Source organism: Rattus norvegicus, chromosome 1 (assembly GCF_036323735.1).
Source record: "Rattus norvegicus strain BN/NHsdMcwi chromosome 1, GRCr8, whole genome shotgun sequence".
Lineage (NCBI taxonomy): Eukaryota > Metazoa > Chordata > Mammalia > Rodentia > Muridae > Rattus > Rattus norvegicus.
In genome coordinates, this window is record NC_086019.1 from 59,477,389 (window position 1) to 59,496,462 (window position 19,074).

Here is a 19,074-nt window from a genome sequence, read left to right on the forward strand (position 1 = left end):
TAAGCTGTTGCCAGGCCTGGATTCTTTGAGTTCTTTGAGAGGAGGTGTGGAGTGGAGCCCTCTGCGACTTGGTTGTATCTAGTGAGCTGTGTGTGGTTGTATCGGATTTTACTGTACTGTGTATATGTTTATGTATCAGTGTGTGTAAGAGAGTGTGTGTTGACAGATTTGCCTGTGTGTGAGTGTGTGTACACTTTTGCCTGTGTGTTTGTCGGTATATGTAGGAGTGGGTGAGTTTACAGGTTTGTATGTGTGTATGTGTTTGTATGTGTGTACTTCTTCTTGTGCGTGAGTGTGTGTCCCTGTGTGTGTGTGTGTGTGTGTCTGATGTGTGTTTTTCCACGTTTGCTTGTGTGTAAGTATGTGTGTTTTGTGTGAATCTGGGTGTTTGTAAGAGTTTGTGTGAGTATAAGTTCACTTCTGCGTATTTCTGGGTGAGTGCCTCTGTGTGTGCCTGTGGTGTGTGTGTGTGTGTGTGTGTGTGTGTGTGTGTGTGTCTGTGTGTCTGTGTGTCTGTGTGCCTGTGTGTGTTTGTGTGTGTCTGTGTGTGCACGTGCCCTTCTCCTTTTGCCCCTTGTATCTATATTACCTGCACCTCAGTGCAAGAGAATGTAGAGGCAGGCCAGAAGTCACCCCGGCTGCTGTTCCTGAGGTAGGTCCTCAACCTTATTTTCAAGACAGGCTCTCTCACTGGCCTGCAGCTGCCCAAGTATCTGGGCTGGCTGAACAGTCGCTCCCAGGCATTTGGTATGCCAACCCCATAATATCAGTTTAAAGGCCTATGAAGATGACTGGCTGCCTATTTCTTGATTGATTGATTTTTGGATGACTTCAAGAGAAAGAATTAGGTTACATATTGGCAAAGGCACTGGCTGTTTCCTTATTATGGTTTTGATTTTTATTTATGCTTTCTTTCTTTCTTTCTTTCTTCCTTTCTCTCTTTCTTTCTTTCTTCCTTCCTTCCTTCCTTCCTTTCTTTCTTTCTTTCTTTCCTTTTTTCTTTCTTTCTTTCTTTCTCTTTTTCTTTCTTTCTTTCTTTATTATGCATTGCTGGATTCATTTTGTTGGTGGATTTTATGTTTTCACATGGTATATTATTGCTTTGATTATATACATTTCTACAGTCGGATTATTCACTCTATCTCCATTTTCTTTTTTTTTTTTTTTGCGGAGCTGGGGACCGAACCCAAGGCCTTGTGCTCGCTAGGCAAGCGCTCTACCGCTGAGCTAAATCCCCAACCCTATATCTCCATTTTCAATGTCCTGCGGTTACCTTCCTGAGAGTACCTACTAACTTTTCCTAGGTGGCATTTTTCAAAATCTAATTCAAAGATCTTGCCAGTCAGAACCCATTGTCTTTGGTAACACCAAGTAGATATTTGCAGGGCTTCCTCAACTACACTTAATCAATCCCTTCTCTCAGTTGTCCATGTGGAAGCAAAGAAACTAGCAGCAGAACATGGATAATTCATCCAGGATATCAGCACCCCTAGAATTCTCATGAGATGGGCTGCTGTGACTGTGACACAGGGGTGGCAGGGAGGCTTTGACACTGAACAAGCCCAGAGTGCTGCCCCTGCTCACATTGTGCCAGCACCTTAGCCTAACTCTAGATGTCCTAAACTCTGAGAGGAGGAAGGAGATCTTCCTACAGAGAAGCTGTTCTCTGAATCTGTGCTAAGGCCAAGGTCAATTCAGAGTGTTTCAACATGCCAGTTCCAGCCCCTGAGGGTTCTCTGCCTGCCTGGTGTTTTGTTGTGCTTTATGTCTGGCACGGTGAAGATGTGGTCCATACTAGGAATATCTTTGTAGACAACTGCCCTGGGTTCCCATGCTAAAATTCAATTAGGGACTGACAGGGACCTAAATACCAACAAGACAGTGCCAGGACCATGAGTTCCAAAATCAAGAGCAAATGGGGCCTTGATGCCATCTAGTGCAGATCTGACAAGAGTCAGCACACACAATTCTCCTTCACATCCAATGCCCCTTGGGAAAATCCTGTGTCAAGGGCAGGTGATGCCTCATGAGAATGAACTGTCAGCGTAGGACAAGACACTTGGGACTACTGTCCTGAACTCACCAGTCTCAGATGAATGGGCTTTGAAAAGTTTTCAGAACACAGGATAGGGGTGTGTAAGCAAGTGCAGGTAATCCTTGGGAAACACATAGTTCCTGAGGAGGTTCTGAGAGCTGTTGGATCCACTCCTGGAGAAGGCAGCATTGTGTTCAGGGGGGTAACAAAGCAGGAGCCTGCTGATGCTATTCACACTATTGCATGGGAACAGTAACAATGCCCTTAGGAGCAGGATATCCTAGCACTCTCAGATCAAGCAGACAGCCTAGAGCCTATTAGGCCCATATCCCAAGAGAATGCCACTCATGTGTGAAGCTTCTATAGCCAGGAAGCTGAAGCAGGGAACATCGACATTGTCTCAGTGAGGGGTTTACTGTTGAGAAGAGACACACCATGACCAATGCAGTTCTTATGAGGACAACATTAATGAACACAGGATTTCAGGTTCAGAGACTCAGTCCAGTATCATCAAGCTGGGAGCATGGCAGCATCCAGGCAGTCATGGTGCCAGACTAAGTGAGATGTCTACATGTTCATGTGAAGGCTGCTTGGGGAAGATTGGCTTGCATGTGGATAGGAAAAGGGTCTTAAAGCCCATGACCAATGTGACACACCTACTTTAACAAGACCACGCCTCCTAATATTGCCACTCCCTGAGCTAAGCATATACAAACCATCGTAGACATCTTGTTGGAGGGTGGTACTGTTCTATCAGAGAGAAGCCTCAGCTCCAGTTAATATATTGAGGTCAACCCTGGATAGGGCACAGAGCCCTCCATACATCCTGGGACTCAGGGAGGCATCCTATGAAAGAGCTTTTTCCTAGAAGGACACATGGGTGTTAAGGTCTCCCTTCCAGCCATGCCGTAGGGAGTCTCCAATGCTAAACTCTGTCTCTTTGCAGAAGTGAAACAATAAAAATTCACCCTTCACAGTACAGTGAATAGCAAAAATGGTGAAAGGTGTAAATAGAACCAATTAGTACCTGAGCATGAGGATTGGTTTTATATGAAATGTGGGTAGGTGCAGTGCAGTATTCTCCTCCACGTCCATACATGTTCAGTAACTACCCTGTTCGATGCTGCTTTCCACAGAACCATCTGGAATCCATTCACTGAGGGACTCCATCCCTGGACTGGAAGCTACAGGTGGGACTTATGTATCGAGGTCTCCCAGCCCAGGGACAGGGATGCATGGATAAAGTGGAGAGAAGCAGACTGGAATGGTGCAGAGGTTATCCTGCCAACAACCCCAAGCCCCCAGCAGCATGACAATGTACAACAGCAAGCAGTTTCCCAGCCAGCCTCACTCCCCATAGACAGACTTCTTCCAGTCCCTCCCTATGCCAAGGGAAAGAAAAGCAAAAAAAAAAAAAAAAAAAAGCAGGAGCAGGGAAAGAAAAATTGCTCTACTCCCAGTAGCCAAGGACCAGTCCCTCCCACCCTCCTATCTGAGCCCATAACCAGCTACAGCCCAGTCCTGGGCTCATATCTAGAGGCACATGGACCCAGGCAGATGAGCCCTTGAATACAATCGGCTCCTCTACAGCATTCTATGTGTGTCAGTCCTGAGTCTGTGATCTGAGGTGCTCTGCACAGCTATTCAGAGAAGCCTTCTATTGATCTCTGTCAAAGATCTCTCTGTTGGATGTCAGAGGAGAGTGTCCACCCAGTATCAGTCCTGGGACTGTGGTCCTCTAATGTGTTAGCCCATGTGAACCTCCCCACAGAGCCCCACCTGTCCTTGTGCAACTCCTCCTTGATCGCCTTTTATAGGAAGATATTTAGAGTCCCTTGCACGAGGCAGGGAAAATGGCACACAGCTGAGGGTGGTAGACAAAGCTGGGAACACATCAAATATTGAGTTGGTGTGAGGCTCCCTAAGCCATGCTTGGGCAGGTCTGTGCCAGCGATCCCATAAGACACTTTGATTCTCACCATGTACACAGCAGGAACCAATTGCCAGGTCTACCCTCTGCCCAGAGCAAAGGGAGATTGGAACTTGGATTCCAACCCTAGCCCATTCCTTTAATACCTGACCTTGTAACCCTTGCTCCCTTTGGGGCTCAACAGTCCCCCTCAAATGTAGACAACAATGTCTAGATGGTTTTCACAGCTTTTCTTGCCTGAAACTGTGCTGTGTTTGATACTACAAACCAGGAAGTAGGGACTTGAACTTGAGATCACTGACTCAGGCTAGGGAGGACTCCAGAGCACCTGAGCTCAGCTGCAAAGGCAGAAGCTGAACCACAGTGAGCAGAGGTGGCACATTTTGCTGTTTCTTTCCTTTTCTGCAATCAGGCCTTTCAATGAACACTACAGATGAGGATCTTTCCTCCCAGGCTTAGTGTCTGCAGTCATGAGGGTCCTCTCCAGGGGATTCAAAACCCCAGAAGAGTCTTCAGAAGAAAAGGGCTACACACTGCACTGCCCCCCAGCACTCTGAAAAACAGAGACACTTTCTGGGCTTGGGCCAGTCAGTGCTCAATAGTTAGCTTCTGGCTGCACTGGCTGCTCACAAATAACACAGCTGCCTGGGTCCTGTGGCCTGGCTGTCACAGACTGTGATTGAGAATTTATTTCAACGGTGTCAGCATAGCCACTCTGTTCCTTCTGGTCCCAGGTTGCACAGAGCTCCTTGTCCTCATACACGCCTGTTCCATCATTGGACCTTAATATTTGAAGTGAGCCCTACACTCAGGATGGACTTGGTTTTCTATACATCATGCCAACCGCTGTGTGAGAGTAAGTGTCTGCATGTATATCCATACCCCCTTATGTGCCTAGGTGTCCATGTATACCACTACCCCATGTCCTGTCAGAGGCCATCCTCTGGACAGGTCCTCATGCCTGCATGTCAGACCACCTGTCTTCAAGCCCCAACCCCTCCCCACTCCATGGATGCAGAGCTTGTGGGCTTTGCGGATGCATCCAACATTGATGGGGGTTTTGGGGATTCAAACTCAAGTCCTCACCCGTGGGAGGCAAGTGCTCTGCCTATCCCTGCAGCTTTGTCTCAGGTGTTTGATTATAACCTAGAGCCTTTCTGAGGGCTTATGAGAACAGTGTCCTCTTGATGGGTCAGTTTAGAAACACAGCTTTGTCGTTTTTTATTTTTATAACACTGTACCATCAGTTTGAGGCTAATCATTCAGAATTCAAAGAAAAAGTGACACAGCGAGAATAGACATGAGGACTTTAAAGCAGGAGGCACAGCAAACATTCAAAACAGAGAACTAAGGAGAGTAAACATCTTACAGGCTTTGATTTCTAAAAGCCTAAAATCTCTCCATAGCCCACAGAAGCCAGAGCCTTGAAGCCCTTCCCAACCATGTCATGACAGGTCCTATTGTGACCTCATGAGGAGCAACTGTGAGGAGGTCCAGCCAACAGACGTTAAGCTGTTGCCAGGCCTGGACCTCTTTGAGTGCTTTGAGAGGAGGTGTGGAGTGGAGCCCTCTGTGACTTGGTTGTATCTAGTGAGCTGTGTGTGGTTGTATCGGATTTTACTGTACTGTGCATATGTGTATGTATCAGTGTGTGTAGGATGATGTGTGTTGACAGATTTGCTTGTGTGTGAGTGTGTGTACACTTTCGCCTGTGTGTTTTTCAGTATATGAAGGAGTGTGAGTTTACAGGTTTGTGTGTATGTGTTTGTATGTGTGTACCTCTTCGTGTGTGTGTGTGTGTGTGTCCCTGTGTGTGTGTGTGTGTGTGTCTGTGATGTGCATTTTTCCAGGTTTGCTTGTGTGTAAGTATGTGTGTGCCTGTTCCTATGTGATTGTGTTTTGTGTGAATCTGGGTGTTTGTAAGAGTTTGTCTGTGTGAGTGTAAGTACACTTTTGTGTATTTCTGTGTGTGCCTGTGTGTGCTTCTGTGTGTGCCTGTGTGTGTGCCTGTGTGCCTGTGTGTGTGTGTGTGTGTGTGTTGTGTGTGCACACGTCCCCATCCCGTTTTACCTGCAACTCAATGCAAGAGAGTGTAGAGGCCAGAAGTCAGCCCGGGCTCCTGTTCCTGAGGTAGGTCATCAACCTCATTTTCAAGACAGGCTCTCTCACTGGCCTACAGCTGCCCAAGTACCTGTGTTGGCCGAGCAGTGGCTCCCAGGATTTTGACATGCCAACCCCATAATATCAGATTAAAGGCCTATGTAGACGGCTGGCTGCTTATTTATGGATTGATTCTTTTTTCTATTTGTTTAAGAGATAGAATTAGGCCATATATTCGCAACACCACTGGCTATTTCCTTATTGTGGTTTTGATTTTTAGTTATGCTTTCTTTCTTTCTTTCTTTCTTTCTTTCTTTCTTTCTTTCTTTCTTTCTTTATTTATTTATTTATTTATTATGGATTTCTGGATTCTGTTTGGTGGTGGGTTTTATGTTCTCACATGGTATATTATTGCTTTGATTATATACATTTCTGCAGTCAGATGATTCACTCTATCTCCATTTTCAATGTCCTGCGGTTTCATCCTTTTACATTATTTCTGTTTCTCTATTTATTGAGTACAAGCAATCATTGGCTTAGACTTGATACAAATTTGCCCTTTGTGACACTTTGACTTTTCGGCCTCGGTTTTAGGTTTACTATTCACTGGTATTTAACTGCCTTATTCCTTGTGGTTGGTTAATTTTGATTTTCAATATTTTGCTCTGGAGAGTTGTGGATTTTTGTGGATCACTAGGTCCTGAAATTCAATGGAGTTTCCCCTTAAGTGTTGGCTTTTTATATTTGTTTGTTTTCTCTTACACTAATTCTTTCTCCTCTCATTTCTTTCATCATACCTTTTTCTTCAAACAACATCCATTCACAGTATTGACAATCTTTGGCCGCCCAATCCTATTGTAATATGACGATTTTTATTTTCATCATTGCATTTAGTATGTGTGTGCTCTTGGCTTTCTCTTTTGGGGTTGGTTATTTGGGTGGCTTTTACTTATGATTCTTCATATTTTCCCCCTTTTCATAATTTTACTCTATTTTTCTAGTCTAGTCTTTTCTTGTTTTTATTTTTTTCTTTTTGTTTCCTGTGTTTCTTTTAGGGACCGCATGTGTAATTTTAGTTCCTGAATTGCTCCATCTTTTTCATTACCTGATTCCATTGTTTGTTATTTTTAGGTAGCATTAGTACTGATAAAATGCCTACAGAGACTGAGGAGGAGTTACCACCTCCTAGCCCCGATCCCAGTATCTCTGAGGAGGGAACCTTTCATTCCCAATATAAAGTATTGAAGACTATTGGAAAAGGAAGCCATGCGAAGGTCCTCCTGGCCCACCGCCGGCTCACAGGAACCCGAGTGGCGGTCAAAGTTCTCCGAAAGGACAAGCAGTGGTTCTGGCCAGCCATGACAGAAGCAAACATAATGAGAAAGATCAACCACCCCAACATTGTTTCTCTCTTACAAGTCATTGAAAATAAAACGAGAATATACCTCATAATGGAGCTGGTGGAAGGCCAACAACTCTACCAGTACATCAGAGAGTCAGGGCACATAGAGGAGGATGAGGCCCGGCAAATATTTGAACAGATATTGTCAGCAGTGAGCTACTGCCATGGAAAGGGGATTGTTCACCGTGACCTGAAACTGGACAATATAATGATTGATAAAAACAAAAAGGTCAAAGTCATCGACTTTGGGCTTAGCACTGAAACACAACCTGGACAAATGCTAAAACAGCAGTGCGGTGCATACTCTTTTGGTTCCCCGGAACTCTTCCTTGGACTTCTGTATGACGGGATGAAGAATGACATGTGGAAAATAGGAGTGGTCTTGTACTATATGGTAGTGGGAAAGCTCCCGTTTGATTCAATGATCTTCCAAGAATTACAAAAACAACTTGTTGCAGGGGTGTATCCTGCCCCCTGTGGGGTTTCAGAAGAACTGTAGAACCTACTTAGTCAATTTCTAACAATAAATCCAATGTATAGACCAACAGCCAGCGAGGTGATGAAACATGCCTGGTTCAAAGAACACGGGAAGGGGTTCACAGGTTGTTATGAAGAACTGCTTGCCCTCAGGCCAGACCCTGAAATTTTGGCCGCAATGAAATGCGAGGGATTTCAAGCCTCTGTAATAAAATACTCTCTAATGAAAAGAAAATATAATGAGGAAATGGCAACTTATTGCTTTCTACAACAGCAGGCTCTCCAGGGTGATGGATGCAAAGCCCAGGCACAGCAGGTGAGTCCCATTGCAGCCCCATTCCCTAGCCTTGATCCTGCTGCTGCTTTTAGATTAGAACAAAAGAGGAGTGGATGCCTGCCAGTCCTTGGCACCTTGCGGGTGTCATCCTCCCATGGTCAAGTATCTCACTATGGCCAGAAGGTTCATACAAAAGGAGGAAGAAGGTCCACTGTGGCTGGTTGTCTCAGGCCACTACCGATGACACCTACACAGGACCACTATGACAAATGTGCCGTGAGTGTCCCATGCATTCAAACAACAAGCATCTTCAGTAAGAAGAGTAGCAATAAGGAAATCAAAGAAGATAATCTACTCTCCCACAGATCCCCATTAGAGGATAAGCCCATCCCCATCAGGGTCCGGCACAGAGGTTTTAAGGGGGGGGACCAGGAATATAGCAAATGCTCTGATAAAGCTGTGTTGCTGCTTGCCAAGGAGAAAGAAACCTCGCCTGGGGCAGAACAGAATCTCCCCCCAGAAATGAGCCACAGGGAGAGTCCAGAGAACAAGCAGCAGGCATAGCCCAGGTACCTTTGTGCTTTGTCCTTTTCAGTTTGCTCTATGCTGGTCCTTCCTCTGTCTCTGGTTTCCATTTTCCCCACAATTCTTACCTTGTATCTTCTCTAAGTTCTTTATGAGGTTTACCCAACACCAAGCCTTCTCCCTCTTCTTGATTTCTCCTCTTCCCAGCAGGGACCCAATAGGATTGATGAGTTCCCCACTCTACAGAGTTTTCTTGTTGACCCATCCCTTCAGATGGACTCCAGCTCCCCCTTAAGCCAATAGCTCCCACAGGGTGAGGACTAGAGGTTTATGGGCTCATGGACTCCTCCATGGGCTACTGATCTTTTCACATGTGGTCATCAATCACAAGTGCCTCAGAACAGAGTCTTATGTTTTCAAATGTAACATCCCATTTCATTAAGCCTCAAAACTAATTAACAAGGTTTGTCATTGAATAAGTATCAACAACCTAGTTTGCTGGTTATTGTTGATGGTCAGAATCATGCATAGTTTTTTGCATGCTGATTTTTTCGTTCCTAAGACCTAGTGATATATATATATATATATATATATACATATATATATATATATATGTATATATATGTGTGTGTGTGTGTGTAACATTTCGAAATGATTTCTTTCAAAAATCTTAACAGAAGTAGAAGAGAAGATGTAATAAAATAATAAGGCAATCAAAGCTCCAAATGGTAATCTAAGTATTCTACCTCATAAGATTTTTGCTTAGAATAATTTTTTTCTTTCAAAGTGCCATATTGAAATTGTCATGTCCTGAGTATAAAAAGGAGGTGATTTCAGACACATGGCCAAGGAAAAGACACCAGCACAAGCTACAGCACCAACAGGAGTAACAGCAATAGCACCGACAGCATTAGCAGTAGCAGAAGGAGGAGGAGGAGGAGGAGGAGGAGGAGGAGGAGGAGGAGGAGGAGGAGGAGAAAAAGCTGGAGGAGGAGGAGAAGGAGGAGGAGGAGGAGGAGAAAAATCTGGAGGAGGAGGAGGAAGAATAGGAGGAGGAGAAAGAGGATGGTGATGATGATGATGATGATGATGATGATGATGATGATGGTGATGATGATGATTTTGCCTCCCTGTTGTGGGAGAATTTCTGAATGACTTCTTATGGAGACAGATACCATGCTGAGCAATGTTTATGAAGTGAATTATCAGAATAATATTAACCATTCATAGAACACATGTCAATACTCCTGAGGGTGATCACCCCTGGAAGATAGAGTTTGATGGCAGTGCAAGCTGTGTGGAATGCTCTTAATGAGGACAACCTTCTCAAAGAGGATGATGTAATAGGTCTGAAGGAGCGTTTTGTGGGAGTCAGGGTCCCATCTACCTCTGTCAGGGCGCACAGAGCTCCTGGCCTTGCAGCCTGCCAGGGAGGTGACCGGGATTATTGGCTTCCCTGATCCCCACAGGGTCCTGGATTGCTTGGTTACCCCTCAGTCATGGTCCTCCCTGTGCCTCATGGGGTCCGCAGATTCTATGGGCTGAATTTAATCAGTGATTCACTGGAGCTGGATCTGAACCCAAACCACAGGGAAGCCCTGGGCACTGAGGACAATAAGAGCAGCAGACAACATCTCCTCCACTGCTTCTGACTCTGCTCCACAAGCCAAGGGAGCTCCCACACAGCAGGCATCCAGCCTAACTCCCAGCAGGGAGAGTGTGAGATGTCTGTGGATGAGCCCACAGGGACTACAGGATTCTGTGGGAAGACATCTGGTAGCTTCTGGTGCAGCTGCAGCAGCCAGGACACATGGAACTGCAGTGGAGGTGAGCTATAGGACCAGGTAGCAAAGAGTCTGATCTGGCCAATGCTGATTTGAATCCCTGGGTGCAGGCAGGAACGGTCAGTCAGGGCTACACTGAAGGCCAGTCAAGGGCATGCAAGGTGTCACTAACACTGTGTGTGACCACATTCTCGAAGTCTTGTCCAGAAAAAAACAAGTGGTCTTGAGCACTGAGGTTCAGTCCCGACTCATGGGGTACAGGATAGCAGATTGATCTGAGTATGAAATCGCATGAATATGCCCTCTGGCTGCTCCCTGGGCTCAGGATAGATGGGCCCTGAGAAGGCACCATTCATGGGTCTGCAGGAGTAGGGGAGAGCTTGGCACTCATGAGGCACTCCTAACCCTTAGTTGAGCCACTCTGGGGAGGAGATGGCATCATTTGTGATATGTACTTATGTGGGACACTATGCTTTGATGTATGGCACAGACAGCTCCCGTCCTCCTTGCTGACAGTTCAGACCCACAGCTGGCCTCATCTCAGACAGTCCCATGAGGAGTGGTGTTTGGTTCCTGCTTCACAGTTAGGGCAGGAAAACACCTAGGATACGATGGGCCACTGCAGTGAGTACAGGCCATGTGCCTGTCTTGTCCTTGCTTACTTGTTTTTTCCTCCTCTTCCCCTTTTTCCTCCTCTTCATCTTCCTCTTCTTCTTCCTCCTCCTCTTCTTCCTCCTATTCCTCTTCCTCTTCCTCCTCCTCCTCCCATTCCTCCTCCTCCTCTTCGTCCACCTAATTTCAAAAGCCACCCAGAGACCTTCACAGGAGTGTAGTTCATGCTAATCAGAATGCAGGGCTGGATATCAAATTCTGGGTAAGGTCTCCATCCAGTCCTGTTTACTCCTCCACACACACTGCCTACCTGAGATTTCCAAATTGAATGTCCTCCTCACAGCTTCTTGGTAGTTGAGCCCAATAGTGGATGTATTGTTGTGAGTCATATCTGCACCTCCTCCTAACATGTTAGAGTAGATGAAGTCTGTCTGTCTGGGAGGGGCAGTACCTCCTCATCTAGGCCTTCTTGTGTGCATCTTGTCCTCGGCCAGAACATGTAGATTTGGGACAACCATTCAGGATGTCAGCTGATGCAATGCCTCACACAGAGTTGCTGGCAGAACTCAGGGTTCTATTCCCTGGACATTGTGACACAAAACAGACTGGGAACAGTGGGAAGAGGAGGGTCTACAAGGCTAGCTCAGGCAAGAACCCATAAAGATCATATTTCATCTTTCGTACAAAATCTGGTGAACTAGCCCTGTACAAGGCACATATTACTTTCCATTAGAAAACCTTTGGGAACAAAAACGCTAGTGTAAAGTGGGGTCTGTGCCAACTGTGGGTGCCTGGCATCGGTCAGGTCTGGTGTCAGGATAGACCCATCCACAGACATACACAGGCACACACACACATCATTTCAGTCAAGTACACACACACACACACACACACACACACACACACACTCACACACACAGACACACACAGACACACAACCACCTGCTATCTTGGGATGTGTCCCAGCTGCCTCAACTTAGTTTCTTCCCACCACATATGTCCCTAAATTATGTGAGCCAAGGGTGGTCACTCTCCTTGCTGGGTTCCCTATTCCTCAAGTTCAGGTGTGGTCACTCTGCTCCTCCTGATCCTTTCCTGGTCTAGAGCTTGTCACCTGACCCTGTGGTTCACAAGTGGTCCCAAGGAAGAAAGTAATCCATGTCTCCATGCTTACGTGGTTGCCCATACTGCTGATTCCTGGCAGGAGTCAAGTGTGGATGGGTATTGACAGCGTCTTGGTACTTAGTTTGTCAGTGTCTCCATCACCACAGCATTCCTGTGAGACCAAAGCACTCCAGACACAGATTGGGATATGCTGAGTGGCATGGCAGAGTATGCCCCTGAAGAGCAGGGAGGCCCAGCATGGCCACAGAACAGCCTTGGATGTGCCTGTCTGCCTTTCCCAACAGAGCATGGCCTGTTGTAACAGGTGCTTGTCATTATCTTGGGGAACACAGCAGTGAGAACCCTGCTGGGGCTTCTGGTCTTCAGGGAGCAGGCAGGGGTCTTGTGCTCACTTGTCCCTCACTAGTCCCCTTGGCCCAAGGATTGTGGTTTTCAGGACTCCCAGAAGCAGCAGAAGACAGCACAAGTCATCCTTAGTGTGTGCAGCAAATACAGGTGCATGGAGGTCAGGACCTGTGCCCTGTGTCCTCAGAGATAAGAATGAGCCAAGAGCATTGGCTGACCCTGAGAAGCCACTTGGGTCTCATAAAGATTCTATTTATGTCCTTCCTCTGGGCCTGTGGAGACATTGTAGGGAACTATACCAATTTCCTTGGATGCCAGGCTGTGCAGAACTGCAGACTGTGGTCACAATCCATAGGGAATGGACAGGACAATTACAGGCCATGCTCTGCCATGCTTCTGAGAAAAAGTGTGCAATGGGGTCAAGGTGTGGTCATAAGGAGGAGCCCATGCAGATCCCAGAGTCTCCTTCCAATATTCATCTGTGGGCTGGGTAAAGAAAGCCAGCACAAAATCACAGTAACTTTATATGATTGTCTTTTAAAAGAAACATCAAAGATAACAGGTGTAAATCATGAAAATGGCATCTGTGTGTGCGTAGACAGCTGTTTGCATGGAGAGTGTGTACCCACACTCCAAGCACAGACTACAGGCATGGGGAGTGTCTGTCTACACTTGGAGCAGAGCATACATGCTATCAAAAACACAATAAAGGCCATCATGCCCAGGCCCTGGGTCTATAAGCCACTGAAAGCCTCTCACTCCTCAGTGGGGTCTGATGTCCAATACCTTAGAGACATCTGCAGACTGTGCTGTCAGAACATGAAGAGCCATGAGAGTCTCCCCCGGGAACTCTGTAGTCTTGCTGGAAATGCAAGAGGAAAGCCCAGCCTCTAGGCCAACGTGTAGCATAGTTCATACAAGTATCACTGACACACAAAGATTTTGAAGACAACATGGCAGGGCCTGGCAGAGCTGTAACTTGGCCAAAGGTGGAGTGGCTGGGACAAAAGAACAATCATGGCTGTGGTAGCTCCCTAAAGCCTGGATTTCTTCCCCCTCTATTATGGGGTCTCTGAGGAAGCAAACTGATGGACTCCCAGAGCATCCTGTTGATTAGCTTGCTGTTCAGATGTGGGATGTGGTCACAGTGCTCTGACAAGGCCACAAGAGCATCCATGGGAGTGAAAACTAGCCTAGGTGTGTCCTACTGTGCCCAGGGATCTGCACTCTGGCTTATGGTATGGAGGCCCAGGGTGCAATGGGGTCAAGGTGTGGCATAAGGAGGAGCCCACGCAGCATAGCATGTGAGTCCTTGAACTCACTGCATTTAGGTCCTGGGGTGAGTCTCATGTGGTCAAACTCTGCATGACTCAGGTGGCTGACATCCACATAGAAGCAGGGGCAGGGGGTTGGGAGAGCATGGGAAGGGGATAACGTTTGAAATGTGCATACATAAATTATCCAAGAAAAATAAAGCTCATAAAAACTTCACTCTGTGCTCTGGGTTTACCTGAGCCATAACGATCTGAAACTGAAACCAAAGCCAACTCATTCATTCTCTCTCCCTCATTCTTTCTAAGATGAAGAGCTTCAAAGGATGCATCTATAATTCTTATATTTAATAACTGCTCTTGGTATAATAGGGTGATCTTATATATACATTTTTGACTAGCCTAAAAATGCAAACACGAGCAAGCAATCAGAACAAAACGGAGCCCAGGGACTCACTATACATTTGAGGCTGTTCTGGAATTCACTACACAGGCGAGGGGACCGGAAACTAACCATAATCTGCCTCTTTCTGCATTCTTAGAGCTGGCATTAAATGCACATGCCACCACAAATAGCTTTATATGAACATTTTCACAAGCTTTTACATATATTGTGTCTAGAAAAACATTTTATTTACTTAGTATCTAGGGGGGAAACTGACCTTATTTATTTTCTCAACACCTGAATTGTAATTTGTAAATAACAAAGTAACCTTTTTTAGAGGAATTTTTAAAAAGTACTACAACATTGGAGAGCTGGCATTAGTGAATGCCCTGAGACAATGGACATACTGCAGGAGTTGGTTTGCTTGGACAGTGAAGGTGCTACAAAAGTGGAAGTCTTGCGTCAGTGGAGGGGCTTGGCAAAAATGGAGGTACTGCCACACTACTGGTCCAGCAACAGTGAATATCATGAGACAGTGCATTTGCAGTGACAGTGGAGCTCCAGCAACTGTGGAATTTGTGTGCCAGTAGAGGTCCTGCAAATTCTAGCTGCTGAGAGTGTCTATGTCCTGCAACCTTGTTGGTCCTGCAACAGTTGAGGTACTGCAACAGTGTAAGTCCAGCTACAGTGGATAACCTGTTATAGTAGAGGTCCTTTAAATTGGCCTTGGTGAGACAGTGGACGTCCTGGGATAGTGGAGGTCCTATGACACTGGAGGGGCTGGAACACTGGAGGTCATGCCAAAATTTCAGTTCTTGTAATGGTTGTGGTGTTGTGACAGTGGAAATCTAGCGACAGTGGACATTCTGTAGGACAGTAGAGGTCCTACAATATAAAAGTCCTTGGACAGTGGAGGTACTGACGCACTGGAGGTCCTGTGAGAATGGAGGTTCTTATAAAAGCTGTGACACTGGAAGTACAGCAAATGTAAATGTCCTCTGATAGGAGAGCTCCAACAAACTGAAGTTGCTGAGAGACAGGAGGTCCTCCAACAGCAGTGGTCCTAAGACAGTAGAGATCCTGTAACAGTGGAGAGATTGAGACCCTGGAGGTCCTTTGACAGTGGACTACTTTGTAACAATAGACGTGCTATGACAAGGGGGTTGTGCAATAGTAGAGGTCCTTGTTATAGTTGAGGTACTCCAACAGTGGAAGTTTAGGGACAGTGACTTCCAGTGCCCGTAAAGGTCTTGCAATTTGGAGGGTTGAGACAGAGGAGTTGCCTGACCACAGACGCCCTACCACAATATTGGTCCTTTGACTGTGGAGGTCTTGGGATAGTTCAGGTGCTGGGACAGTGGAAGTTCTGCTACAGGGGTTATCAAAGTGCATGCAAAGAAGAAGCAATGGTGCCAGCCAAACATGACCATGGCAATATAATGAAGTTTTTCATCCACCCCAACATCATCTTGCTTCTCCAATTGAGTCTGAGACAATTCTAATAACTTATCGTGAAACTGGTTGAAATTTTACAGCTTTACAAATACATCTGAAAGTCTTTCCACCGAGAGGAGGAAGGAGCCAAGGAAATATTTAGGCAAATATTAGCAGGCTTTATCTATGGCTATGGGCACTGTATAAGTTCACAGTGACCTGAAACCAGATTATATTTTGTTAAAGAAGAACAGAAAAGTCAAAAGCATCGACTTTGGCCTTCAACTCAAGACAAATCTGGGCAAATGCTGAACTGGCAGCATGGTGCTTACCCTATTGGTGCACCTGATCTCTTCCTAGGACAACTTTATGGTGGTGCAAAAAAAAAAAAACCAACATATGGATCTTAGGAGTAGGCTTATATTTCACTGTTGTATTTGACTCTGTTGACATACAACAGTTCAGAAGACAAGTTGTAGCAGGTGTGTACCCTGCTCACTGTGGGTTGTCAGAAGAGACAGCTTAGCCTATTACTGAAAGTAAATCCAAACTATGGGCTGACAGTCACAGAGGTGATGATGTACCCCTGGTCAATGAAAACTGGAAGAGGTTCACAAATCCTTATGAAGAAGTGATCCCTCTCATGCCAGATTCTCCAAAAGAGGAAGAAACGTAATATATTGAGGTTTGAGGTAAAATATTATAGATTCATTGCATCAAAAAGGTATAAACAGAACATGGCATCCTATTGCTTAATGTAACATCAAGTTATACACAGGAATTGCTTCACAACACAGGCTCAGCAGCTTTGTCCAGTTACGGTCCCCTTCTCTACCCTTGCTGATTTCCCTCTACGACTAAATAGGAATAGAAGTGAACACAACATAGACACATTGTTCTCCTCATCTTCCAATGGCCTAGTGTCTCCCTATGATCATAAGGCTAGTCAAAGAGGAAGCAAAGAGCCATTGGGCATGCCCTTCTTCTTTTCAGGACACTACCGACAACACCCACAGTGAACAAAGCATACATACACACCAGAAGTGTCCTGTGTCTTCACTCGCCAATAAGCCACATTTGGAAGAGCTGTAGCAACGAGAAAACAGAGGACAACCTACTTTCCTGCTGTCCTTCAGCAGAGAGCAGGACATACCCCATCTGGGGATTTCCCAGAGGCATTAAAGGATGAACCAATTCCAATGGGGAAATTCACTGATGAAGTTGTGTTGCTGCTTTCCTTCAAGAATGAAACCTTACAAGGGGGTGGAGGAAGAGTTTTCTCCCAGAAATGAGGCCAAGGGAGATTTTCCAGAGAACATGCAGATGGCAAAACCCACGTGCCTTTGTGCTTTGTCCTTCCCAGTTTGCTCTGTGCTCATTCTTCCTCTGGCTCTGTTTTCCAGTTCCCCATAATTCTTACCTTCTTATATCTTCTAAGTATTTTATGATACTTCCCCCAACCCAAGCCTTCTCCCTCCTCTGGATTTCTTCTCTTCCCAGCAAGGACTCAATATGACGGCTGTGTAGCCCACTCTAGAGCGTGGTGCAGCTGAATGCATCCATTCACCTGAAGTTTATCACACTCTAAAAACACCAGCTTCCACAAAGTGAGGTGGAGAGTGGTATGAGCTCATGAAGTCTTCCATAGTTTACTGGTCCAAGCACACACGGCATTTATCACAAGAGCTATAGAACAAATTCTTATGCTTTCAAAAGTAGCATCACATTTCATTCAGCCTCAAATATAAACAGCAATGACTTTGAAAAATTGAAATTACAGTTGCTGCAACAGTGCAGATCCTGTGAAGAGGTAGGTCCTGCGACAGTGGAGGCACTGAAATAGCGCCGGTTCTGTGACAGTGAAGGTCCTTTGAAAATCGATGCACTGAGATCATGGAGGTCAATCTACCTACAGTGGAGCTGCTGCACAATTGAAGGTTCTGCTACAGTGGAGGTGCTGCAAAATTGGAATTGCTGATACAGGGGTATTCCTGTCACTGTAGAGATCCTGTGGCAGTGAAGTTGCAGAATCATGGGAGATCTTGCTTCATTTGATGTCCTGAAACACTTTAGTTGCTACGGGTGGTGCTACGACAGTGGAATTCCTGGGATAGTGGAGGTTATAGGACAGTGGGTGTCCTGAGACAGTTGTAGTGCTCCTACAGTGGAAGTCCTGTGACAGTGGAGGTCCCGCAATAGTAGTGTTGCTTGGACAGTCCAGTTCTTGGACAAAGGAGGTCCTGTGACACTTGAGATGCTGAGACTCTTGAGCTCCTGAATAGTAGAAGTGCTGTGATAGTTGAAGTGCTGAGACACTTATGGTCCTGTAACAGTGGAGTTGACACACAGACAGTGGACTTTCTGAGGTAGTGGTGGTGCTTAAACAGTGGATGTCCTGTGACAGAGGACGTCCTGCAATAGAGGAAGAACAATATATTCTGGCTGATGACCCAGAGCTTCCAGAAAATAGACCACCAACCGATATATATCAGAGGATGGCATTATTTGAAACCCATGGGATGGAAGGCCCTTGGTCCTGTGGAGATGTGATGCTCGAACGTAGGAGGAGGCTGGAGTGGTGGGTTTCGAAAAGTTGGGTGAGTTTTGGAGCAGCATCATAGTGGCAAAATGGAGGGAGGAGGGAGAAGATGTAGGAGTGGGTATTTGTGGATTGGCACCTAGAACGTGGGACATCATTTGAGATGTTAAAAACAGTGGAAATAATAAGGCATACATTGTCTGACCCAAACCTAAGGGATACTCCATTAGGAACATAAAAACCCACAGGTGCTCACCAACAATCAGATAAAATTTGGCCTTTGGCGGTCTACTCCAAAGAAACTCTTCCAAGAACACTGTTTAGTTTTTTCAAACAAAGTTTAAAACTCTTAATTGTACTCTCAAATCTGCCCTAATTCGCATAAATCGGTCAAAACTGTTGGCTTTGTAAATCCTTCTATCTTGTCCCAATGGTCACATGCTGGTCATACCAACAACAAGATACTTGTCAAGGTGGGAGTCAATCAACATGGGATCCTTGTTCCAACTGGGCATGCAGACCTTGAGCTCACCTTCAGTTTGTCACACACACACACACACACACACACACACACACACACACACACACACACATGCACACACTGAGAGAGAGAAAGAGAGAGAGAGACAGACAGACAGACAGACAGACACAGATTCATAAACACATGCACACACACACACAGAGACACACACACCCATGAGAGAGTGAGAGATCGAAAGTGAGGTAGAGAGAGAGAGAGAGAGAGAGAGAGAGAGAGAGAGAGAGAGAAAAGAGAGAGAGAGAGAGTTCTTATCATCTACTTTCTAATGCATATTGTGTGCTCTTGGAGCTGA

The 19,074-nt window shown here is 45.7% G+C and overlaps 1 long non-coding RNA gene and 1 pseudogene across 3 annotated transcripts in view; one reads left to right on the plus strand and one right to left on the minus strand.

Moving 5' to 3' along the window:
* On the plus strand, positions 1-17,089 carry LOC134478864 (sperm motility kinase Y-like; annotated as a pseudogene).
* The window catches only part of LOC134485010 (uncharacterized), a 15,074-nt gene continuing 10,483 nt past the window's right edge, over positions 14,484-19,074 (minus strand). For all 3 annotated transcript variants that reach the window (XR_010062912.1, XR_010062913.1, XR_010062914.1), the window contains one exon: positions 14,484-18,114. This is a non-coding gene — a long non-coding RNA (uncharacterized LOC134485010). The remainder of the gene's footprint in view (positions 18,115-19,074) is intronic.